Here is a 22453-nt window from a genome sequence, read left to right as displayed (position 1 = left end):
AGCCAGGAGGGCTCAGCCCAGCACAGGATCTCAGCCTCCCGCTCAAAACTCATCAGCTCCCCCCGCAACAGTTTTTTTGGGGCCCGTGGTTTTTCGGCGGAATTCAGAGAACAAAACCTTGGTTCATTACATCATGGCTCCAGTAATGTCTAGGAACCTTTTAGATTTTGATAAAATCTCCCCGGATTACCTTGTGAGAGCCTTGCGGTCGGGTGGCAGGGCTGGGAACGCGGGAATGATGTCAGTAACCACGGAACAGCTCACAGATCAGCTCCTCCCAGGGAAATTTGGGAGAGGCATCACTCCTCCTTCTAGGCAATGGTGCAATTAGCTGAAGTCCAGGAGCTGCTATGCCTGTGGAGGGACAGGAAGAACGGCCTGGAGTTAACACGTGCTCAGCCTCACTTTGCAGGAATTCTGGGCCCGAGGTTTGCCCCTCCTTATCCATCCCTCGGTGTCACAGTTCCCTCTGGGCATATTATCCCACCTCCTGCCTGTGTGGTTTGGAATCTCTCTGGGGAAAGAAGGTGAAAGGCCTGTGGGTTTGGATGGTGTGAGACCTTGTTCTCTGTCCTGGTCCTTTAAAAGGAGGGGAACCTCCTTAAAGTGGGGACTCACACCTGGAGCTTGGCTGTGGGGGCGTCAGAGAGGGTGGGCAGGGGGCATCCCTTCCAAATCTTCACAAATCTTACCTCTGATGTAAATAAATATAATATGATATAATACAACAACAACAATAATAATAATAATAGTAGTAGTATAGATAAAAATGGCAAAACACACCAAAACCTGCCAAGCTACTCAGGGAGAACCTGAGGTAAACTTTCCCAAGAAATCATTAGTTTAAAAGGAATCTGTTTCATCCTTGTACATTCTGCCTTCAGGAGACAAACACTTAATTTTGCAATCTATTACTAACTGGCTAAGCCCTGTGCTTTGGTGGAGCACTGTATTGCACTGTATTCTGCCTCTCAGAGACACAGTGGGAACCTCAAATCTTCACATAAAGCTGTGCAGGCAAAATTTGTGTATTTAACAATGCAAGGATGGGCAGGAGGCAACCTTAAAATCCTCACCTCAGGTGACTTCTCCCATGTCACTCCAGTCAAAGACAAACTGAGACACAATAACCAAGAATTCTGATTCCCAGACTGCACTTATAACCACTCATTCATGCTGCTTCTCATCAGAGCAATGTCACCATGAGACTTTTATTCAGCTGAGAGAGCAGAAGTGACAGCAGCTCTTTGTTGGGACTGGCCCCTGAGCTTCCCTTGTCACACCATAATTAGCTGATTGTTTTAGTGTAATTTGGGTGTTTCATTTGCAAACATGTTTGGATGGTTAATTCAAAGATAAAGCCCCAAAAGCAGAGAATGCAACAGTGTTATAAGCCCTAAGAATAAAAGGCTTCTCTTAACTAGGTGGCTCATCTCTTTTACTTGCTTTCTGCTCCAGGCTTAACCAAAGTCTTTATTTTTCAGTCTTGAAACTCAAAGGAGCTGGAGCCTTTGTTCTAAGCACAAGAGCCAAGGACAGCACCTGGCTCAAAGAGCTGACTGCCCAAACAGGTAAGAAACAAAATCAATACTTAACACCACCTCTTCCTCCTTATAAACCAAGAGATGAACCATGAGGAGATGACATGACCTGCCTGGGATCATTTCAGCTGGAACAGAAGTCACAGGCTGGGGAATGGCTCGACCAGAAGACCACCCTTCCTCCTGACCAGGAGCTGGAGGTCTGGACACGAGTAGCCTGGCAAAGGAAGGATTACATGGTTCATACAGCTGATAGATACCCCAAGGCTTTGCCCAAACTACCTCCCCTCCATGCCCTGGCACAGGACCTTTGCCAAAGCAGCTGAACACAAACGCCCCAGCCCGGTGTTGTTCCCAGCAGCCCATCTGCAGGCTCGGGCACCGAATTCCTGGTCGGTGCCTCCCTTTAGAACTGGAATCCAATTTACAAAGCCTTTAATTTTAAACTTTCTCATCACCGACTTAATAAAAGTAAATGACAGGTAATGGTCCCAGAAGCCAGGAACCATTAGGTCTTTCTCAACACTAATAAGGGCTGATCAGACGCTTGCGCGCTCCTTTTCCAGCTCACGGAAACCCGGGTCCCCAGGGACTCTGCAGCCGGGGGGGAGAAACAGGAAACCAACCCTCTCGCAGGCAAGGCAAAAAGGGAGAGAAAAGGGAGAGGGGAAAAAAAAAATAAAGAGATAAACCCATGTCAACGTGGACATTTAAACCCGGGAACGGGCAGCGGGACGGCTGCGGATAACGCCCGCGCTGCGCTCCGGGTTCATCTGGGGCCCACGTGCTCGCTCCATTTCCCCAGCAGGGCACTGGGGGCTCTCCGAGGCGCTACAGGCACCGTGGCTGCACAGAGCCATGCAGCAAACCGGCTCTGATTTCTGCCCAAAGGCATCAGTGTCACACCGGTTGGGATGTCAGCTCGGCAGAACGTCAAGGCGGCAGTCACGGTGTGCTGTCACAAAGAGAAATAGATATCATTTCAAACACACAGCTCTGCACAGAGGAGGGAGAGGCAGGAAAGAGAATCCCATAATGCACTTTTTTTTTTGGGGGGGGGAGAGAGGGACAAGGAGGCCTAACTCTGCTTTGGCCATTCGAGAGGAGGCAGCAGTAGGGCACAGTCTTATCTTCACAGCCAGTGTGTCACCAGGCTGGGAGGGCAGGTGGGTACTCCAGAATGGACCTCATCTCTTCTAGACACTTTTGCTTAGAAAAAAAAGCATCTGGAATCAGCCTCCTAAGACTATTTCCTGATTTAAGGAGTTCCTTGGCCAGCACAAAACTTTAGTCTTCACTTCTAGCACAAAGGAGAATGGTGGTAACAAACAGGGCTTCGGTGGTTTTTTGTCCTCCTCAAGTTACATCTCCACACTTCAGTGATAAAGGAGACTTCAAACCCAACCTCAGTCCTACCCCAACTGTCTGAGTGAAAACCAGGCCTTACAGTCTTCACATCCCAGGTCTAAGGGGATCCTGGCTCCATATATTGCAGGACACCCTTTCCCAGAGAAGGGTGGCTGTTACACTCAGATCTTCCCCCACTACAGAAGCCACCAAGGTGACTCAGGCACTACCTACAGACACTCCACCTCATCTACCTCATACCCAGGTCACAGAAAGCAACTGTAGCACTGTCAAGAGTGGAAAACACAAGGATCAGACTCTCCTTTTCCACTAGAAAAGAAGGACCATTCTGGGGCAGCTCCTCGCTCCTTCCTTTTCTTTTTGTCAGTATTGTCTGGCTTCTGCTTTTGTTTCACTGCTGTTCAGGGTGGCATTACACCTGCTGTGACTTCTCCTTCCCAGACCACACTTCTTCCACACTGATTTTCTGTCTTTCCATTTGCCATCCAGTGTACCCAGACAGAGAGAAAAAGAGGGGAAAAAGAGAGAGCTGGAGGGGAAGAGAGAGAGTCCTCCCCTCAGTTCTACTGGTTTGAACAGATACAATTTCATGAGATACCTGCCAAGAGTCCTGCCCACAACAAACAGTGGCAGTACCACAATATTCCCAGTATCTTCACCTCGGTTTAGGTGACCACATATCTGTATTTTCAGAGAAACACTTTTCAAGTAACACCTCTAAGTGTCACAAAAATGCCATCCAAGAGCACATGTATGTTACCAAGAAGAAAGGGGATGGAGTTAATTTTTGAGAGAAACCTGACATTTCCAAGAGCTAATTATTCCTTGTTCCCTGTAGATCATTCACTCTCTGCCCAGGTGCACAGAGGGAACAGCACCAAGGAGTTTCAGGCTTCATCTTTGAGGGCATCTTCGTGGAAGGCTGGGAGACAACACAGCAACTTTATCTTGTTACTCCACCACTGGTGTCTGTGCAGCATTTCTGATACTCAGAGTCTGTATCACAGAAAGCCCTGGAGCCTGTTGCAATATAATTAATGTGATAGGAAATCTTGTACTGGAGCACAGCCAGGATTTTCATCACACTCAAGCCTCACTCAGTAACCACTGGACTTTCCATTCCTCCCTCAGCCACCCACCTTATTTGTCTTTGCTTCCCAATTCCTCTGAAGCACCTTTTAAACCCTATTGACATGATTGTTAGCTATGGTAGCATGCAGGAGCTAGGAAGGACTCTGTCTGGAGCAAATTCCTTGCCTGCTGGCTCATCTCTAGCCTAAATCAAGGCTCTCTTATCCCTGCATGTGACACCAGCTCATATAGCCTTGAAACCTTGCACTTCCCTATTCCCTTCAGACGTTTTTGTACTTAAAGTGGTTCCTCCTTCTTCACTCCTTTTCCTCCAAACAAAATTCTTCCAGCTTTTCTGAGCGGTGAGAAATCTCCCCAGACCCTTCATTCTCCTGGTTATGCTCTGCCCTGCACTCTGAATGTCTCTCTGATAATAAGGTGCATACACTGTATGTTACAGCTGCAGAAAGAAGTGGGATTTATACATGTGGCCTCTCCCAAGTGCAACACACAGGCCTGGATCCTCTCCCAACATCTGCTCCTAGTCTGCACAAAGGGAATGAAAGATGCTGCAAGGTTTGCAGCTTGTGTAAGAAAGATCTCATGAAGAATTGCAATAGCACAGTCCTAACCCTTGGGAAATGGGTATGGACAGCCTCTTGGAACGAGGTGTAGCCTCTACAGGGATGTTTCTTCTTGTAACACAAGCTTTTTCACCCCACTCTTTACTGGTAAATAGCAAACAGCATTTGTATTGCTTTTTACCACATCACAGTGTTGGACAGATGAAAATACCTGTAGCATGTAACAGATTTGTAAAGAAGTTTATGCCACATCCATACAATAAACTGAGAGCTGAGTGAAGAAGAGAAGCTGGTGTCTTGGTGTTTGGGGTTACACATTTCCTGAATGAACATCTGAATACTTTCTTATTCTTTCAAAAAAATAAGAACTACTATTTTTGCACTATTTATACTTTCTAGTCACCCATGGGTTACACTGAGCCATCACCCCAAGCCAAGGGTGTTGGTTCACTTCATCCAAAATCCTGTCCATAGGAAAATGTCAACAAGGCCTTGTTGGTAGTTTTGGTTTCACCCAGCTCTGAAGGGACCCATAGCTTTGTCCTCACGGGATTTCAGTGCTTCAGACACTCTCTCCAGGTTGTTGGAGCAGTATCTGTGGTTGGACCTGCATGAACAGTCCAAGCAAAAACCTCACAAACAGTAAATTTGAGATGTCTGAGGTGCACTGGAATTCCTGGGTGGGAAGACAGCAACCCTCACCTCCAACACGACCGTGCAGGAGCAAACCCAAGGTCAGCAGGACTTTGTTCATAAATATTACTGATCTCTAAAGCAACCATTTCTCAGCCAACCTTCAGGTTGGGTATTATACCTGTCGTGGAAAACACTGATCAAAAAAGGTGTTTCTGTCTTGAGTGGAGAAGAGCTGAGTTGTTGTCTTATTCTGCCACCACCTCTTTTTTAGACTCAGGGCAAATTATTGCATTTCCAGGCCTCAGCTCCCCACCTGCAAAAAGGACACAGCAGGTACCAACCTCCTTCTCCCTCTCTGCCCATCCACTGTGTTGTTAATTCAAGCATCTCACAGGCTGAACTAGCTCAGACCCAGTGCAATGACTTCAGCTGGGGCCTTAGAGGAGGGCCAAATTATAAATAGTAAAGAGAGGAGCTGTTTGTCCCAACAAATTGAAAACAAAAGATGAGATTTGGTTGTGATTTGGATGAATACATTATAACTCTCACCCTCCATGCCATGACTTTGGGGGAGCTGTGCAGCACATGCACAGCACAGCTGGCTTTGGGGATGGGAAGCTTGGCCCTGAGAGGAGCAGCTTTGCAGGGAATCTTAGCAGCAGGATCTCACTGGTTGTTACAAGCTGTGATCTCCTCTCAGGCTATTATTTTATTAAGGAATAGCACATCTCTTAGCAATCCCCTTTCCTGTTCTCCTCCCGTGACTTTCCTTCTTGAGCTCCCAGGGCTGTTTAATGAGACAAAGCTTTCAAAGGAGCAGAAGCAAGGCCAGATGGTCCAGCCAAAGGGGGTTGGAAGAGGAGAAAATTTGGGATGCATATGTGTCCCCCTGAAACAGGTTTAACTGTGGATGTTGAGGTGCACGGTCTGAGGCAAGGCCAGGGGTCTGGGCTGCTCTCTGACACAGACCTGGCCCATCACAGCCACCAGAGACACTTATCCCTTCCACTGGTCCTTTCAAGCCACACAACACTGTCATTGTTCAGATGGCAACTTCACAGCGAAGGCGACCGTCACATCCCTCAGCTGGAATTGGCTGCAGTTCAGGTTTCAAAGCCCAGAGCAAGGGGTTTTTTTTTCCCACTGCAGCTTTTCTTCTGGGAGCAGGCTGACAAGCTGAATGGCTCACCCTCCCATGGGCCAGGCCCTAATAAAATCACCAGTCACCCAGGAGCTTCTCCAGAGCAGCCAAAGGTACTGCAAGGGCAGGCAGAGCAGATGCCCTGCAAATACCAGAAATCATGTGGTGTTTACCAGGACTCTCAGCCCTGTTCCTGCCACTCAGCTGGACCAGCTCCAGGCTTTCAGGGTTCACACTGGACTGACTCCAGATTAAATGACAGTGTAATAATTTATGTGTGTCTCCATGCTTTGGTTTTGAACCCTACAATTAAAAGGATGCAGGGACACAGTAATTTCCCTGTGAATCAGACCAGTGGGCCCGTTACATCACACTGCTGAGGGGAAGGTTGACAACACACTCCTCTCCACTCTGGTATTCGGGAAGTTGTTGCTTTAAGAAGGATGACAGAGAAAACCTGAACAGTCAGGAGGAGAGAAGAAGCAAACAGGGAGCTCCTTCTGCAATCCTACTACTAAAATATTTGCACGGGTTGGCCTCTGAGTGTAACAGCACTGGTGGGACGAGGGAAAGAATGGATGTTCCATTTGAAACATGATTTCTTACTTTCATTAATTACTCATGTGTTGCTTTGGAAAAGAACCCCCAAAATCTCAATATTCCCTCCACGATTTCATTCTGGACCCACTGAAATACACTGGAAATGTGTTATACACAACATGACTAGAAAAAGAAGCAACAAATCATTGGGAAAGAAAAAGAACACCTAAATAAAACCTATGGCTTTAACCCAGTCAGGCCCTTCTCTCTAGTACTCCTCTGAAAACAAACAAAAAAAGAAAATAATTAAATCATTGCGATTTCCTCAACCATTTCCAACAGGAAATGGCATTTTTCAATAGCAACCAGACTATCAAAGTGTTTCTGACCAATCCCACATACAACAGTTCCTAGAGAGTATCTATGTGAGCTGTGATAATTACAACAAGATTTTTTTAAACCAAATTTGTTGCCGTGAGGGAATTCAGTGCTTGGACATGGATGATAAAGCCATGTGATTCCTACCACTCTGTTTTCACCTTCAGCTTTCAAGATGTTGGCTAAGGACAATTCTTATTTTATTGTCAGTCAAGGACTGAGCTTATTACAGAGGAAACATATGTATCAACAGCATCTGTGGTGAAATTGTACTTTTGTTCTGTCTAGTTTAGCTGTTTTCTCTTAGAAAGTCATTACAGGAAAGTAAATGTATCTTTAGTTCATCAGCAAGAAGATGACAAAACATTAAGGATATTTATCTTGTCTAGATGCCATTTAAACCTCTATAAATGTGACCAGAAATTATTCTTACCAGCTCAGGGGAATCCTTTTTTGGGAAGGTTTTCAGCACTAACAGCTTTTGCCTACATGAAAAATGCTGTGCAGAAGTTCTTTCTCAAGGCACCACGATAATCCAGCTGCCAATGCCAACCCCTCTGAGGAATCTGAGAAGGGAAGGAACAAACATGTAAGTGTTTGTGCTGGATGGTGAGCCCTGGGACAGTCGGGAAAGCAGTGCTGTGCTTCTCCCACAGCTATTCCCCACCAGTGACAAGCTATTCCTGGCCTCCAGCAGCAGGGAATTGCTTCCTCCCTCCTGGCCCTGCAGTGGCTCAGCTCTTGGCCAGAACACAGAGGTGTGAGGCCACTTTCTGTCTCTCCTCACCCTTTTCCCACCCAGAAGCTCCCTGGGAGCATTCCCACCTGCCCCAGACACAAGGCTGAGATAATCCTTGTAGGAGTACACTCCTTTATTCCAACTCCCTGCAGTGGGTGCTTTGCTGGACTCAGGCTGGTTGGAGCACAGGGAGATATTCCCACCCATAATTCCCACCTCCTCCAATACATTAATCTTTACATTTTCCCAGTCCTTTCAACCCTCTTCAAACATTCAGGTTTTGGTCCTGCTTATGGGTTGGCTGAGGCACTGCCAGGTGTTCACCTGGCTCAGCTCAGCTGGCCTGCTCCATGAATTCCCTTGGCACAGCATCCAGTGGAACGACACGCTCCTCTGCCGCCTGGAAATGGCTTTCATACCTGACCAGGGCTTAGAAAAGTCCTTATCTCCACACTTCAAAGAGCCTCCTCCCACTTGACAGCTCGGTGTCTCCCCCCTGGACGACGTGAAAATCTTATTCTCAACAGTTTTTAAGCCTTTTGATCTTCATAAAAGGCGGGTCACAGAACATCCTATCCCGGCTGTCCTGAGGAATGCCATAAACCCGGAGCCATTGCCACATCGGGCCCCAGGATCTCTAATCTCACAGGATTTATGAGCTCACATTTTCTTTGAAGGGGCACAGCCCACTTTAAAATCACAGCTATCATTACACATGCCTGCGATTTACATCAATAAAGGAGGAATAAAACCCATAATCTACTAATTTTTCTCCCACCAGTCCAAGTTTTTAGTCATTTGCATTTATGCAGATGAGGGAATTTCCAGCCAGCTCCACTCTCTGGGCAGTGCTGCACATGCCAGTACCACAAACATTGTGGGGGAGGAATTTAATCTAAATACAGATAGTGCCTAATCCAGTGTCTTTAAAATAAATGCCTGGATCCATTTCTTTGAGTAACATTTTGTAAGGCTGTTAAAATGCAGGGCATGAGCTTATGGATGATGTAAGAAACTGATATTAAGAAAATTCTTACATTTAAGAAACGCAGAAGATCAAAAGCAGAACGAGAAGGATTTATTTCTACACACTATTACTGCATCTTCTTTTATCTGTCTCTGTGTCAGTATTTCTGGAGGTGTTTGTCATCACCTTGTTATCTCAGGGTCTGATCTCCATCCAGAGCACTGAACCCACTGAGGGCCCTCCCAGCTTCCCCAGTGACATTCAGAGCCAACATCAGCCCTGGACTGATCCCAGCCTTGCCAGGTCTGGCCTCAGCACCAGGCACATTATCAGAGCTATCTCCAAACTTATCTGTCTGCCTTTCCTGAAGTCAGCCAAGACACAGACAAAAAGGTAACATCTCCTAAAGTCAAGACATTCCTGAGCTGAAGAATTCACGTGGAACATCGAAGGAATGTGCCACAGATATAAAATCAGGGTTGCAAGATGTCTAACAAGCAACGGGTCTGTCACCAAGGCAGTATTTCTACTAACCCTAGAAGAACTAAAAAATATGCTTTTTCTTTCCCAGCTAGCATTGTATTCCAGCATAGACAGAATAAAGTCAAAAATTGTTTATGTAGCTCTATTTTGAGATGTGGGAAAGCAAGCAAATATCCCTCCTTTTCTGGCTCTGCCACCCAGGCAAGATGTGAAATACTTGTCTGTGAGAAGAGGAAGATGAAGCTGTGCCTCCCTGATTCCCCAAAGGAACAGGGAATTGTGAAAACTCGTGGCATTTTTACTATTTAAGTCAAGCACGACGCAGATCTTCCTTTTACAAACTCTGTCAGGGAGCGAGTTCCCTCCTTCCCACTTGACCAATACTTGCATAGAGACAGAAGGGTTGACTGAATTTGTGATGATGCTTCACATTTCATGGAGTATTCCCCTTCCCTCATCCACAAAGTGACAACCAGCCAGCACATCCCAAGTCACGGGGCAAAAGATCTATTGGAATCACTTTGCTTCACAAAATACGGGAGAAATATTTCCAGTACCATTAAATTTCTCATTTGTCCAGCGCATTTGTCCGGATCATAAAATCACATCAGGGAAAACAACAGCAAATCAACACAAAAAATCAAACAGGAAGGGAGGAAGGAAAGACTGACAAAATTCACACTGCCTAAGAATTAAGACGACCCAAGATGTCAAGTCCGACAGGTTCCTTTTCTTTCCCTTTGGAGGGTGGGTTAAGGCAAGGAAGGAAATTTTATACACGGTGCAAAGACAGATGGGGAAGGGAAATAAAAAAAAATATCACAGGGCCTAGGAGATGACGACAGAAAAGAAACATAAAAAGGGTATTCCCTCCCCAGTTGTCAGAGACACGAAGGCACCTGGTACAACCTTCATCGATGAAGGCTCAGATCCGTGTCATCAGGAGACAGCTCCCCGGGTCGGAGCCCTGATTTATGGCTTTCAGATTGCCAGCTGTGACATAATTCACTGGGCAGCAAGACTGAGGTCAATACACGTTTAAGTAAAAAGGTTTTTCGTAAGCCTGTGGGGTCAATCAGGAAAAGCTGCCCTCACTGGAGGGGAGACGGGGAGAACGGATGGGCTGCCAGGGGGAGGAGAAGGGACAAAGTCAATTCCTGTTAAGTAACTAAGACCATTTTATCGCTAAACAGCAGTTTAGAAACAAAGCACATCCTGGAGTGTGGGAGCCAAAGGATTTACCACTGTACCAAGTTCTCCTGGCTCTTCTTCCCCATTACCCTCCAAGCAACTTCCTCCCAAATTCACTGAGAGAATTGGGATTGTTCAGCCTGGAGAAGAGAAGGCTCTGGGGAGACCTTGGAGCCCCTTCCAGAGCCTAAAAGGGCTCCAGGAGAGCTGGGAAGGGGCTTTGGACAAGGGCCTGGACTGATAGGACAAGGGGGAATGGCCAAAGGGGGAGGGCAGGGTTAGGTGGGACATTAGGAAGGAATTCCTGGCTGTGAGGGTGGGGAGGCCCTGGCACAGGTTGCCCAGAGAAGCTGTGGCTGCCCCTGGATCCCTGGAAGTGTCCAAGGCCAGGTTGGACAGGGTTTGGAGCAACCTGGTCTAGTGGAAGGTGTCCCTGCCCATGGCAGGGGGTGGCACTGGATGAACTTTAAGGTCCCTTCCAACCCAACCCATTCTGTGGTTCTGTGATTCAAATCCTTCTTTCAGAGACAGAAGATACACAATTTGAAAAGACTCTTAAACCACCTGGAGAGAGTTCAGTCCAAGCAATCTAAAGACTCTGTGTTCAAGGAAAGCAAGAGACTGGCCCTGTCCGTGCCCCATCATGGCTTCAGCACCTGGTCTAACTCAGAAGGTAAGACCTTCCAGAAACTGAAGTTCCCAGTTTGATTTGCACCTACCTTGCAGCTGCTGTGGTGTCATTTACTGCAGGACAAAAAACATACTTACTAACCATCTGTATATTCATATTAAGACTCCTTGGGGAATGTTCTAGGGGGAAAAAAAATGGCATTTAACTCAACTGACACAGACAAGCTGGTGTCCAGTCCCTGAAGGCCCTTAACACCCCCCAGTGCAGACAGGATTAATGAAATATTCCCCAGCAAAGTCTAAAACCTGCAGTGCACGTTTCTGACCTGAGCAGGTCCATATGTAAGAGAAGACAACTGGTCTCTGTGATCAGTCCCTAACTCCTCAGAAAACTGGCTCTAGCAGCTCGGCTTCAAGATGCCAAAATGAGATCTCAATTATTAAAGCCAGACTTAGAGGAGACTGAACTGGAGCCTCTCCTCTTCTGCCTGCACCACCCCAGAGCAGCTGAGCCCTTTACTTAACCTGAAAAACTTCCACAGAAATGGGGCATGGAATACAGAGGGATACAGAAGATGTCTTGTTTTAAGCAAGGAGGGTGGGAGTGGCTGCCAAGGGTGAGTAGGTAGTTTGGACAGCTTCTCCTCCTTGTCTGGAAAAACCAACGGTGAGGAGAGTGAGGAGACCAAGATAATCCAGCTCCAACAGTTCGTGGCATGACTACAAGAAAACACTTACTGAGAAAGGAGGTATGGAAATCCATCTTCTTGTAGGCTGCCTACAGAAAGGCCTGGCAGCTGGAACCAGGCTCTTGGTAAGGTCTAGCTGGCCTGACAGTGAAGCTGTTCTCCAGCCAAGCAGGCCTGGAAAGCTGAGTTAATCACCAGGATTGGACCAGGGCTGTTCTAGGGAGCATGGATGGGGCCATCCAGCCCACCTTGGTTTGGCACAAGAAGGGGGCTGCACAAACAGAGGTCAGAGTGAGATCCAAAACCGAGCCCGGTGCTGCCGCCAGGGAAGATGACACGACTCCAAAGAGGAAGGCCACCACAGGCAGGGCTAACAGATTTAACTCGGCTTTCTAGGCCCAGGGCATCACTGCTGGCCGTGCTGGTGCACCCAAAGAAGGCACTAAAGGGGAAGTCCAGGTTTTACCCACGAGCACAAAAGTGCATTATGACTTTCCAGTCCTAACACAAGCCCCCCGACTCACCACACAAGCTGGTTACTGCTCATCCTGTTTCAAATTTACTTTCCCTCCAGCAAACCTCCCCAGTGTTGCATTAACTTCTTCTCTTTCTTGGGCTGCTTGAATCTATCTCTTTACAGCACAGAACTGACCTTTTTTTCCATACTTTGAGGGTTGTCTGCTGTGTGCAGGACTTTGGAGCCTCCTCCAGAACCTCCCCTTGCTGCCTACAGTCCTGGAGGCCTCTACAGATGTTTCCTGGGGTGCTTCCATTTCTGTTCCAGATAGCTGGGTCATTTCTGTAACAGATCAGTGCGGAAGCAACACTTTTATAAAACCATTCAGCACATTAAAGAAAAATATCATCCATTTCAGACCTAAGTTCTCTTGAGAAACAGGAATGGGTTGTCGGCTCAGCCTCTGCTTTGAATAACTGAAATGTAAAGCAGCATATGGGGGTTACAAACATTTCAGCGTGGGACTCTGGAATCCAGCTCTTGTAAATCCAGGACTGGAGATCAGATGCAGCTACCAGCTCTGGGCTGGGCACTGCCCTCACAGAGCATTTAGGCCAGACTTGAGCAGCTCAGCTGCAAGGTGCACACAGGCTTCAAGTGTTTTCCTCATTATTATTGCAGAGGCCGTAAGTGGCAAAGGCAGCTCATGTTTTCTCCTGGTTTCTAACTTGCGGGAAAGCTCGTTATCAGCGGGGCATCCTTGAAACAGCAACCAAGAGCATTAACTTTTAATATTTAATGTATTCCTCGGGCTCTGGGAGAGCAATGTGAGAAATATCCCGTAAAAATCTATTAGTGTTAATAAAATACCACCCAACAGGTTGTCCATTATCAGCAATTAAAGTTTTCAAAGCAGGTCAGATAACTCCCCGGAATGATTTGTGTGGCCTTTACATCCGCTCTTCCCCTTCTTCCATTTTTTTTTTTCCTTTATTAAACTTTCTCAACTCTTTCTTCCCCCCCCCTCCCTCCCACAGCCCAGTCTGAGCCCTAACCAGTGAATTATAGCACTAATGAGGTGTTTATACTCTCTGCCCATCAATCACAGATGTGTGTGAGTGAAAGCACCAGCCGATAGCCGGGAAGTGCTGCAGCCTTTGCTGCAGCCAAAGGAATATTAGACTGTAGTTAGATAAATCCCCTGCTCTTTCCCTTTGTTGCTCTTAGCCCCAGGGCAGGAGCAAACACACTCCATCTGATTTTCTACCTGGCATCAAAATGGGGACATCCTTGTAGCTCATGTGTGTAACCTCTGTCCTCTCATTTGTCTCACTTCACCCCTTAACCACAGCAATGCGTCCCTGGAATGTGATATCCCTAACAACCAAAGGAGCAGCTAATACAGGGTGCCATCAAACAAGGCAAGAGCTGCCCCCAGTCCTCCTATTTCAATGCTTTTCTCAGCTTTTCCTTGTCTGTGAGCTCCCAGAACACAGACCACACGGATGGGGGCAGCCTGAAGGACCAGCCCCATGAGATCATAATTAGAAATTAGTTAATTTATACTTGTTTCATGGTTTAAAACAAAACCAAACCAAGACCTGGATTTTTAGCAGTGAGGCTTTGGCTTTCTCCCTGCTAACGAATTAATCTTAAAAGAAAATCAAAATGAACTCCAAATGAATAAACACCCATGTTTATGGAGACCTCAAAGAGCTTTACACCTACACAAACCCAGTCATTAAATGAGGTCTCTGTGGTCTCCATTTAGCATAAACTGGGAGAGAGTGGGGTAAATTCAGGTGTGATGCTCACAAAGAACTCCTCGGGGCACGTTTCCTGCAGCCTCACAGTTCCTGGGAAAAAGATGAGAGCTCCTGGCTGGTGACCCCAGCAGCACTGACAGCAGTGGGAAATCTCCTGGGAGATCTTTAAGAAAGGGAGTTAGAAGCAAAGACAAGGAGCTGAGGGGACTCAGCCACTGCTGGAGAGCCTAAAATCCTCTTCCAAAGCAGCTGTTTCTCTTCTGCTTTGAGAGCAGGATCGTTGCCAACTGGAGCACCCCAGATGTGTCCAAGGCCGACTGTGCACCACTGGCAGGCTCCTGCCCGAGGGGCTCTGGTTTTACCCTTACCTCAGCACATAGTGGGGTGGAGCAGGCAGCTTTTCCTCATCCTGTGTGTGGGGCTTCTGTATTATTCTTAAAGAAAATTATGTTTTTACTTGAATGTGGTTGATCTCTGCGGTGCTTTTTGGAGCAGCATCCCCACTCCCCTTGGTTGTTTCAAAAATTGTGACCACCCCTCCCATCTTCCCCCCATTCCCACCTTATTTATGTCCTCTGCTCCTCACAGGACCCTGTTCTAACTGTTTCTCATCTCTGGTTCATGCCCTGTTCCTGTAAATAAAGCTCTCCCTGTGTTCTGCTCCCTCCCCACATGCCCAGATGCCCACCAAAGGCAGCTCTCTCCCTTTAGGCTGATCACCCACTGCCACATTGCCCTTGGCAAAATTTCACTTCCTTTGGGACAGGAGATTCCTTGTCTTTCCCCAGGTTCATGCCTAGGGCAGAGATTTTTAACTCTTATATATCTGTACCCCCCTACCAGATTTGTGAGGAAGCTACAGGTCCTTGTGCAGCCCATTCCCACCAGCTGACAAAATTCACATTCTCCTCAAACACTGCTCATGAACCCCTTCACACTTATCCGTGGATCCCCTCAGCCTGATGGTAGAAGAACCCGATGACATTTTCCAGTGGAAATAAAAGCCTTTTGTCAGCCCAGCTACTGGGTCAGGTCCTGATGGGAACCTGCCACAGACTCTGGAGGGACAGATGGGGACAGTTCACCCTCTGGCAACATCGATAAGGGGCAAAGACAACATGTGGCCACACTGCTTTGGGAACTCAGGCAAACCCATCTGAAGGTTGCTCGGGGTGCCTTGTCCTCCCACTCTGTCTGCTGGGGAGAGATTTGAATGTCTTGGTAGGAGGAGGGATGAGAAGGGGAGAGAGGGAGACAAACAGGCACTGGGTTTGTGGTGAGCAGCGGGGAGGGGGGGCTTGGCAGCTCTTCATAGCAGAGCAGGAAGCCTTAATACTTGGAGCCAGTTGAGTAACCTCACTGGTGACCTCCCATTGCAGGCACCAGTGCTCTCACACTGGGGAGAAACAGAGGGACAGAAAGAAACAGAAGCTGAGAGAAGATGGCACAAACAACCCTCACAACACAGGGATGAAGGGACACCGTGCTCCATGATATCCATGAACACGGGAGGAGCATAGGAGGGGAGAGCAGACTCACTGCCCTGATGCATCTCATAGACTGTGCCTGTTCTGAGGGGTTATGTTTCTATTTAAGCACCAAAACAAGTGGCTGGGTTTTCTCAAGAATTTGGCATGTTGGGAAAATGTGGCTTTGAGTGTCCCTAGGGCGATCTGTAAATCAGGGGGTAGGTGTGCTGTGCTGTCTCAGGCCTGAATCATTCCCACTGGTGACAGACCCCTACAGCTCCCTGACTCACATCCCCAGGATTCCTCCCTACGGAAACCAGAGCGTGGGAGGGGAGGACACAGAAATGGTGCAGAGCCACATCTCACAGCTGGGGAGAGAGGAGATGGTCCTTGACACGAGAGTTGGGAAACACTGAATATCCCACAGTTCAGCTAAAGCCCCAGGGAGCTGTTGGCTGAGAAGTTCCCTAAGAACTCAAGTTCTTATAGATCTCATCCTCTTCTGATACCCCAGGCAACCACAGGACAGGGATGCCCTACTTCACCATGGCCATGAACGAGGCAATCTCTGTGCAGACACCTCCTGTGTTCTTTTTGTTGCCAGAACTGAGGACTCAAAATACCATTTGCCACTGAAATACTTTAAATATCTCTTGTACCCCCTTTGTCCTGTGCACAAATGAATATTTACTGTTAAATTTATACCTTAGCGGAGCTTAACAGATAATTTCCTTCCATCACAGAAACTTCCTCTGAGGAGGAATAAAGCAACCACTTAACAACACAACAACTTCTAGAGAGGAAAGATATACATCTGGTGCTGCCCATGAATGTTCTGAGACCATTTGGGCAAGCACATGTGAGAAGGACAGCCCAAAGCTCCTCTGGTGAATCTCACTGTCCCCAACTGCCACCCCACCTTGCAGCAGGGTCAGCAGAGCAGAATGTGCCTCCACAGACACCAGAGAGCCTGGGGGAGAGGGGGAGAGCGTGGGCAGCACAGTGGTTTATGGGTAGGAATTCCTTGTTCAGGACAGTGCTGGGAGTCAGCTGAAAATCATTAAGTTTGGCCACTTGAGTGCTTTGGAAATCCGTGTCCCAGCCCTGCTGCAGGATGAGTCATGTGGGGAACACGCCAGGGCCACGCACGGATGGACCCACACACCAGAACCAGCTGGGTAAGGTGCAAAACAGAGCAACCCCCTAATTAAAGACACCCTTAAATGTGACACCAGCACTGTTACATTGCACGTCGTTTCTCCTTGCACTGTGGCCAGGATGGCAAAACATGCACCCTCCAAAGTCAACAAAGGCTTCCTGGACAATGCCCAAGATTCCGTGTGCTGGGCTGGCTCCAGCAGTGTGAGGCAGGAAGGACCAGATCACAGCCAAAGGTTGTGTTGCCACAAGAGTGGATAAGCATGGAGCCAGCCTGAGCAAGCTGAGGGAAAGGCATTGATCCTACCCTGCCAATACAGCCACCATGAGACCCACTGGATTTCCTCTGCCTGTAGGATATATAGAAATAAGAGCCAGAATGGGAGCAGGGAGAAGAGAATGAGGAGGAAATCACACCCCATAATTTTAAGCCTCTAAAAGGTAGGGGTTCAGTCCAAACTAATTGTTTAAGTTCACTTTATATTCAATGAGAAAGAAACTGCTTGCCAGAATGGAATTTCTCTCATCTTAAATTAGGTGGGATATATGTTCCTCCTTACTGTTCTCTGTTATCAAGAAGAGAAACCTGGACAATTAGTTTAGTCTGGATACTTTGCCTAAGAAGACTAAAATTAGGTGAGATGATTCCTACCCTAAATGTCCTATCCAGGTGAGTGTGACTCGTGTGGGACAGAGCCAGGAGTTCAGCTTTGCTCCCTTATGCCCTGACACATCATCTGCTGCTTTCACCACCTTTCCTCCCGTTGATCATCACCCAACCCCTTGAGATATCAAAGCAATTCCTGCCATGAGGATGCCAGAAAGTGGCAAATTCTAACTTGCAGGAATAAAGGCAGGAATTTGGGGAACACAGTGGCTGGCATCATAGTTAGTTCAAACATCTCATGCCATTTGTATGGACAATTTCTCTTTAAACTGCCTGTTTGTCCTGTTTCTAAGCTGGATGAATTAGTGGGCCCTGGCCTTTCTCCCAGAGCAGCTGAGCTTTCTTCCAGCTTCCTCTCATAATGGAAATCCTTCTTTCCCTCACCTTCCCTTGCTCTCTGCTCGCCCAGCACACAGAGCCCCGCGTTGAGCCGAGCTCAGCCATTCCGTGATGGAAAACGAAGGCAGCTGCCAACACACAGGGCTGCCTTCAGTCCCTGAGTGCAAAGGAGGTGCAATTCACCCCCTCTGTGCCAGGTTACACCAACTCTGCTATCCATGACATCCCTGGCCCTGCTCAACAGCTCCAAGCAAACTGCACAGACTTGCGTTGATACAATTAGCCCGCCTCAGTCCTGGAAGAGGAGAGCCCCTGAAAAACCCCGCTGAATCCTGCCTCTTCCAAATCCTCACAGCTTCTTTCTTTTCCTCCTTCCTTCCTTTTTATTTCTGTAATTATTTCTCCCCCTTCTTTTTTGCCCCCCCCACCCTCTTCCCCCCATTAAGGGGGGGGGAAAACACAAGAGGGAAAACGCGGGCAGCCAAAAGCTCATTAACATACTTGACCTTTCCGAGGGAAATTAATTCCAAATTCGCACATACCGGCTGTGTTGCTTGGTTTTGTCAAAACGGTGGCATCATTAGAGAGGAGACGAGATGGCTCAAGGGGACGGGGTGTCTGCCACCTCGATGGAACTTGCACCGAGTTACTGAGTGCTGGCACAAATAAAGCAATGACATGGGCCATTCTGTCAGCTTTTCACATGAAATTAATCTTCGTTTCGTTGGCTGTGTAAATTTTTATCACCACGGAGTGGGGGGTGATGAATATACCGAAGCATCCTGACAGCTATGGCCTGAAAACTCGAGATGGTCTCAGCATCTCGGCGGTGGTGCTGGAGCGGAGCCCCTTCCCCGTGCGTGTGCACACGGGTGGGTGTGCTCCTGGGAGCCACTCCTGACACTCTCCCCCGACTCCCACGTGCTGTGGCCTGGGAAATGCTTGAGGTTTGGATTTCCTGGCTCCAGGGCGATGGCAAACAAATTACTGCTTCTCTTTCGCTCCCCCCCTCCAGCCCCAGCCCAAAAGCCGGTTTGGATCCCGGCATGCTTTGCCGGGGCTGGCAGGATTTCCTGGCTGATGAGCAAAAAAAGAGCAGCTCTGCTTTCTCCTGTGGCTCTGGAGCTCATCTTTGCTGCTGTTTTTGAGGTGTGTGTCACATTGCAGTCCAGGTAGGGACGTGACATTGTTTGCTGCTAGCAAGGATGTGAGAATAACACACAGCACATGCACCTCCTGCCCCAGACAGCTCCGACACAAACACCCTCGTGTTCATCAGCAGCTGCACCGACACAGACGTGTGACCAGGCTCTGCTCTCCCACATATTCACCCCTGCCAACAGCAGGATAACCCACCCTACACCCAGATCCACACACACAGACAGCAACCTGGGAACCTGCAGGGTCACAGATTTTCACTTTGTGTTCTGTATCTGAGACAAAGGAGAGATTTTACCCTTTAGTCCCTACAGAGCAGCAACACAAATTACACAGAATCACAGAGTGGTTTGGGTTAAAGCTCATCTTATTCCAGCTCCCCTGCCAGAGGCAGGGATACCTTCCACTGGAGAAGAATTTCATACAGAAACTTGTCTCCCAAGCATTCTGGCTGCTACTGGCCAGACCCAAATCCTCAGGGACTGGCTGGGCAGAGTGACCAGGCCCCTGGCCATTATCACACATGTGGCACTTGGCATCACTTGCTAGTCAAGGGCATCGACTGCTCTTTTCAGAGCAATAGAGAGCTCAGCCAAACCCAGTCACCCCCCTGCACTCAAACTGTCACTCAGAGGCAACATGCTCATGGAATTGTGTTGCTTATACTTTTGGCTTCAGCGGGAAAATCTGGATTTGGCCCCTGAATGTAAAAGCATGTGTCACTTCCTGAATTGGCCAGGGCTCCTTCTGTCCTAAAATGCACCCGTGTGATGGTTTGGAGGAACTGTGCAAAATGACAGAGGCACATCCTGACACAGGTGAACACAGCCTGCAACCCTGCCCATGAACATGGACAGCATTTTCAGCCCAGAGAAGACAAGGCTCTGGGAAGACCTTATAGCAGCCTTCCAGTACCTAAAGGGGGCCTACAAGAAGATTGGAGAGAGACTTTTTACAAGGGGTTGGAATGACAGGACAAAGGGGAAAGGCTTCCTGCTGCCAGAGGGCAGGGTTAGATGGGATATTGGGAAGGAATTCTTCCCTGTGAGGGTGGTGGGGCCCTGGTACAGGTTGCCCAGAGAAGCTGTGGCTGCCCCTGGATCCCTGGAAGTGCCCAAGGCCAGGTTGGACAGGGCTTGGAGCAACCTGGGCTAGTGGGAGGTGTCCCTGCCCATGGCAGGGGGTGGAAGTGGATGAACTTTAAGGTCCCTTCCAACTCAACACAGTCTGTGATTCTATGAACATCTCGCTGGCACTGCCTGAGTGGAAGGATGTCCACACCAAACAAGAAATCCCTCCTCACACGTGCATGATGTCCTCAGACACTGCCCACTGAGGGTGCACACGGGAACATGAACAGAGAGGGGTGGTCACACTTGTGTGAATTTAAAGACAGTTCACAAATAATTGTTACTGAAGTCTTACAAGTAAGCATCTTTGGAAATATATAATAGATCTCAACTGCTATTTTCTATTGACATATTATCAGCCTTAAGTCATTCCAGCAAATACTGATCTTGAGCAAACCCAAAATCAGTCTCCCCGACTCCGAGCCTTAGGTAGGTAAAACAGGTGTATATAAATACAAATCCACAGCTGTCCATGACTGAAAGCATCCCCAGGTCACCATTCCACGATCTGCTGGTTAACCACCAGTACAACACGTACTTCTACACACTGGTGGTCCCTGCACTGCACTGAGTAAAACACTCAAAGCCATTTCAGGCTGCTGTGCTTACCTCATCCATGGCTGGGCTTCCTGCTTTTTGGGGACAGATGAGAGTCTTTAGCCTTCAGCTCCTTCAGCAGTGGAGAGTTCCTGGATAAAGTCATCTTCTCACCAGCAGGCTGATTTATGGCAAAGAAAAAGAAATAAATCACAAAAACGTGGCGAAGATAAGAACTACAATGAGAAAGAAACACCTCCCCAAAAACTACACCCTGCTCCAGATTTCCTCCTGGTTTGAAACCAAGCTGACTGTGACAGTCACAAGGTCACATCACTTCATGCCCACCTGGCAGGTGTTTGGATTGCACCACAGTTACTGTTATGTGAAATCAGCCTCACAAACAGGACACAGCCTGGTGCTGGGGGAATTTTTTTAGCCTCATATTTTAGTCACCACAATACTGGATTAGCCAGATTTGGGTTATCCAATAGCATTTGCAAAATTTAGCAAATACTTTTCACTGCAAAAAATGGGAAAAGGCTGGAAAAAGCGAAAGATTCCTTTAGATTCTTTTTCTCAAAACGAAACCCTGAAGTTATATTTCCATTTTTCCCATTCACCTGAAGGGCTCTGCTCAGGATTCCCTTCCACTTTAAGTTGGAAAGTGTATGAACAGGGGATCTCCCAACTGGGGTCTGAAAACAAGCTGAAAAAAAATACCCTTCCCCTTCAGCACATGCCTCACAAGGTAACAGGTAGGTAGGAGCCTCCAGGGAGTCTGAGGTTCTTCCCCAAATTAACTACTTCAAGATTTTAAACCTGTGATTTGGGCAGTTATGGTTGTGACCAGTGTGGACACTGGATACTAGGAAAGGAAGATTTCAAATGGCTGAATCCCTCCAAATACAGGAAAGGGAAAATGTTCAGTGGTCAAAACAAACAAAAGAGGCGCAAAAATGGTCACATCAAAGAAATATGAGATGTGCAGGAGATCTGGCAGGTCATCTGATCCATTCTGTTCTCCCAAAGCTGGATCAGCTGCTGTGATCTCCTGGAGAGGGTCCTGGAACTGTTTGAGATCTCAGATCCATTAAATCTGAGCCCAGACAGGTAAGAAGCAAAGCTTGGTGTTTGGATTTTGTATTGAGTATTTTGTTATCCCTTCAATTCTAACCAAGAGCACTTGGACACCCAGCTCACCTGGCAGCAAGGAAAGCTCACAGCACACTCACCTGTGCCAACAGGCCAAGGGAAACTGTTATCCCTCTGTGAGTTGTTAGATCCCATCTGGTGTATTCCCAGTTGTGAGCTCCCAAGTACCAGGGAGATGTTGATAAACCTGAACAAATGCAACAGGGAGCCACCAAGAAGACAGTCAAGGGGCTGGATTTATGGAGATAAGCTGAGAGAAGGGAGTTTGTCCACCCTGTTCAAGTTTTAGGGGCAGTTAATTGTAGCCTTCTTGATCACATGGCATGTACAGGGAGACAGACCCAGGCTCTTTGCTCAGGTGTGTGGCAGGGGGGGTCAGAGACACATTAAAGGTCAAAAAAAGGAGAAACATTGAAGGAGTGAAGGTTCTGCCTGGGTATAAGGAAAGAAAAAAAAAGGGCTATCACATCTCTGACTCAGGAGGTTTTAAACATCTGACTGGACAGAGCCCTGAGCAACCTTTTCTGAACTCGGTGTGAGCCTCCTTGGAACAGTGGTTGGATTAAACCTCAAGAGGTCCCTTCAGGCTCAGTTTGCTCATCTCTCCCTCCAAATTCTGCAACACCTCTGCAGGCTGTGTAGATGCACCTATACCTGTG

General features: G+C 47.7%; 1 long non-coding RNA gene across 2 annotated transcripts; it reads right to left on the bottom strand.

Annotated features, from left to right (window-relative positions):
- Positions 1-12153: 12153 nt before the first annotated feature.
- Positions 12154-22135, bottom strand: LOC127478957 (uncharacterized). Of its 2 annotated transcripts, XR_007907424.1 has the most exons (4): positions 21875-22135; positions 20712-20820; positions 12611-12757; positions 12154-12229 (listed from the first exon to the last, which is right to left on the bottom strand). It is a non-coding gene; the product is annotated as an uncharacterized LOC127478957 (long non-coding RNA). The 2 variants fall into 2 exon arrangements; XR_007907423.1 differs by having other exon boundaries at positions 12166-12757.
- Positions 22136-22453: the final 318 nt, after the last annotated feature.

Source organism: Manacus candei, unplaced genomic scaffold, assembly GCF_025592945.1.
Source record: "Manacus candei isolate 608988 ecotype Guabito, Panama unplaced genomic scaffold, ASM2559294v1 h1tg000064l, whole genome shotgun sequence".
Lineage (NCBI taxonomy): Eukaryota > Metazoa > Chordata > Aves > Passeriformes > Pipridae > Manacus > Manacus candei.
The sequence above is the reverse complement of the archived record's forward strand: the minus strand, read 5'-3'. Positions and strand labels throughout refer to the sequence as shown.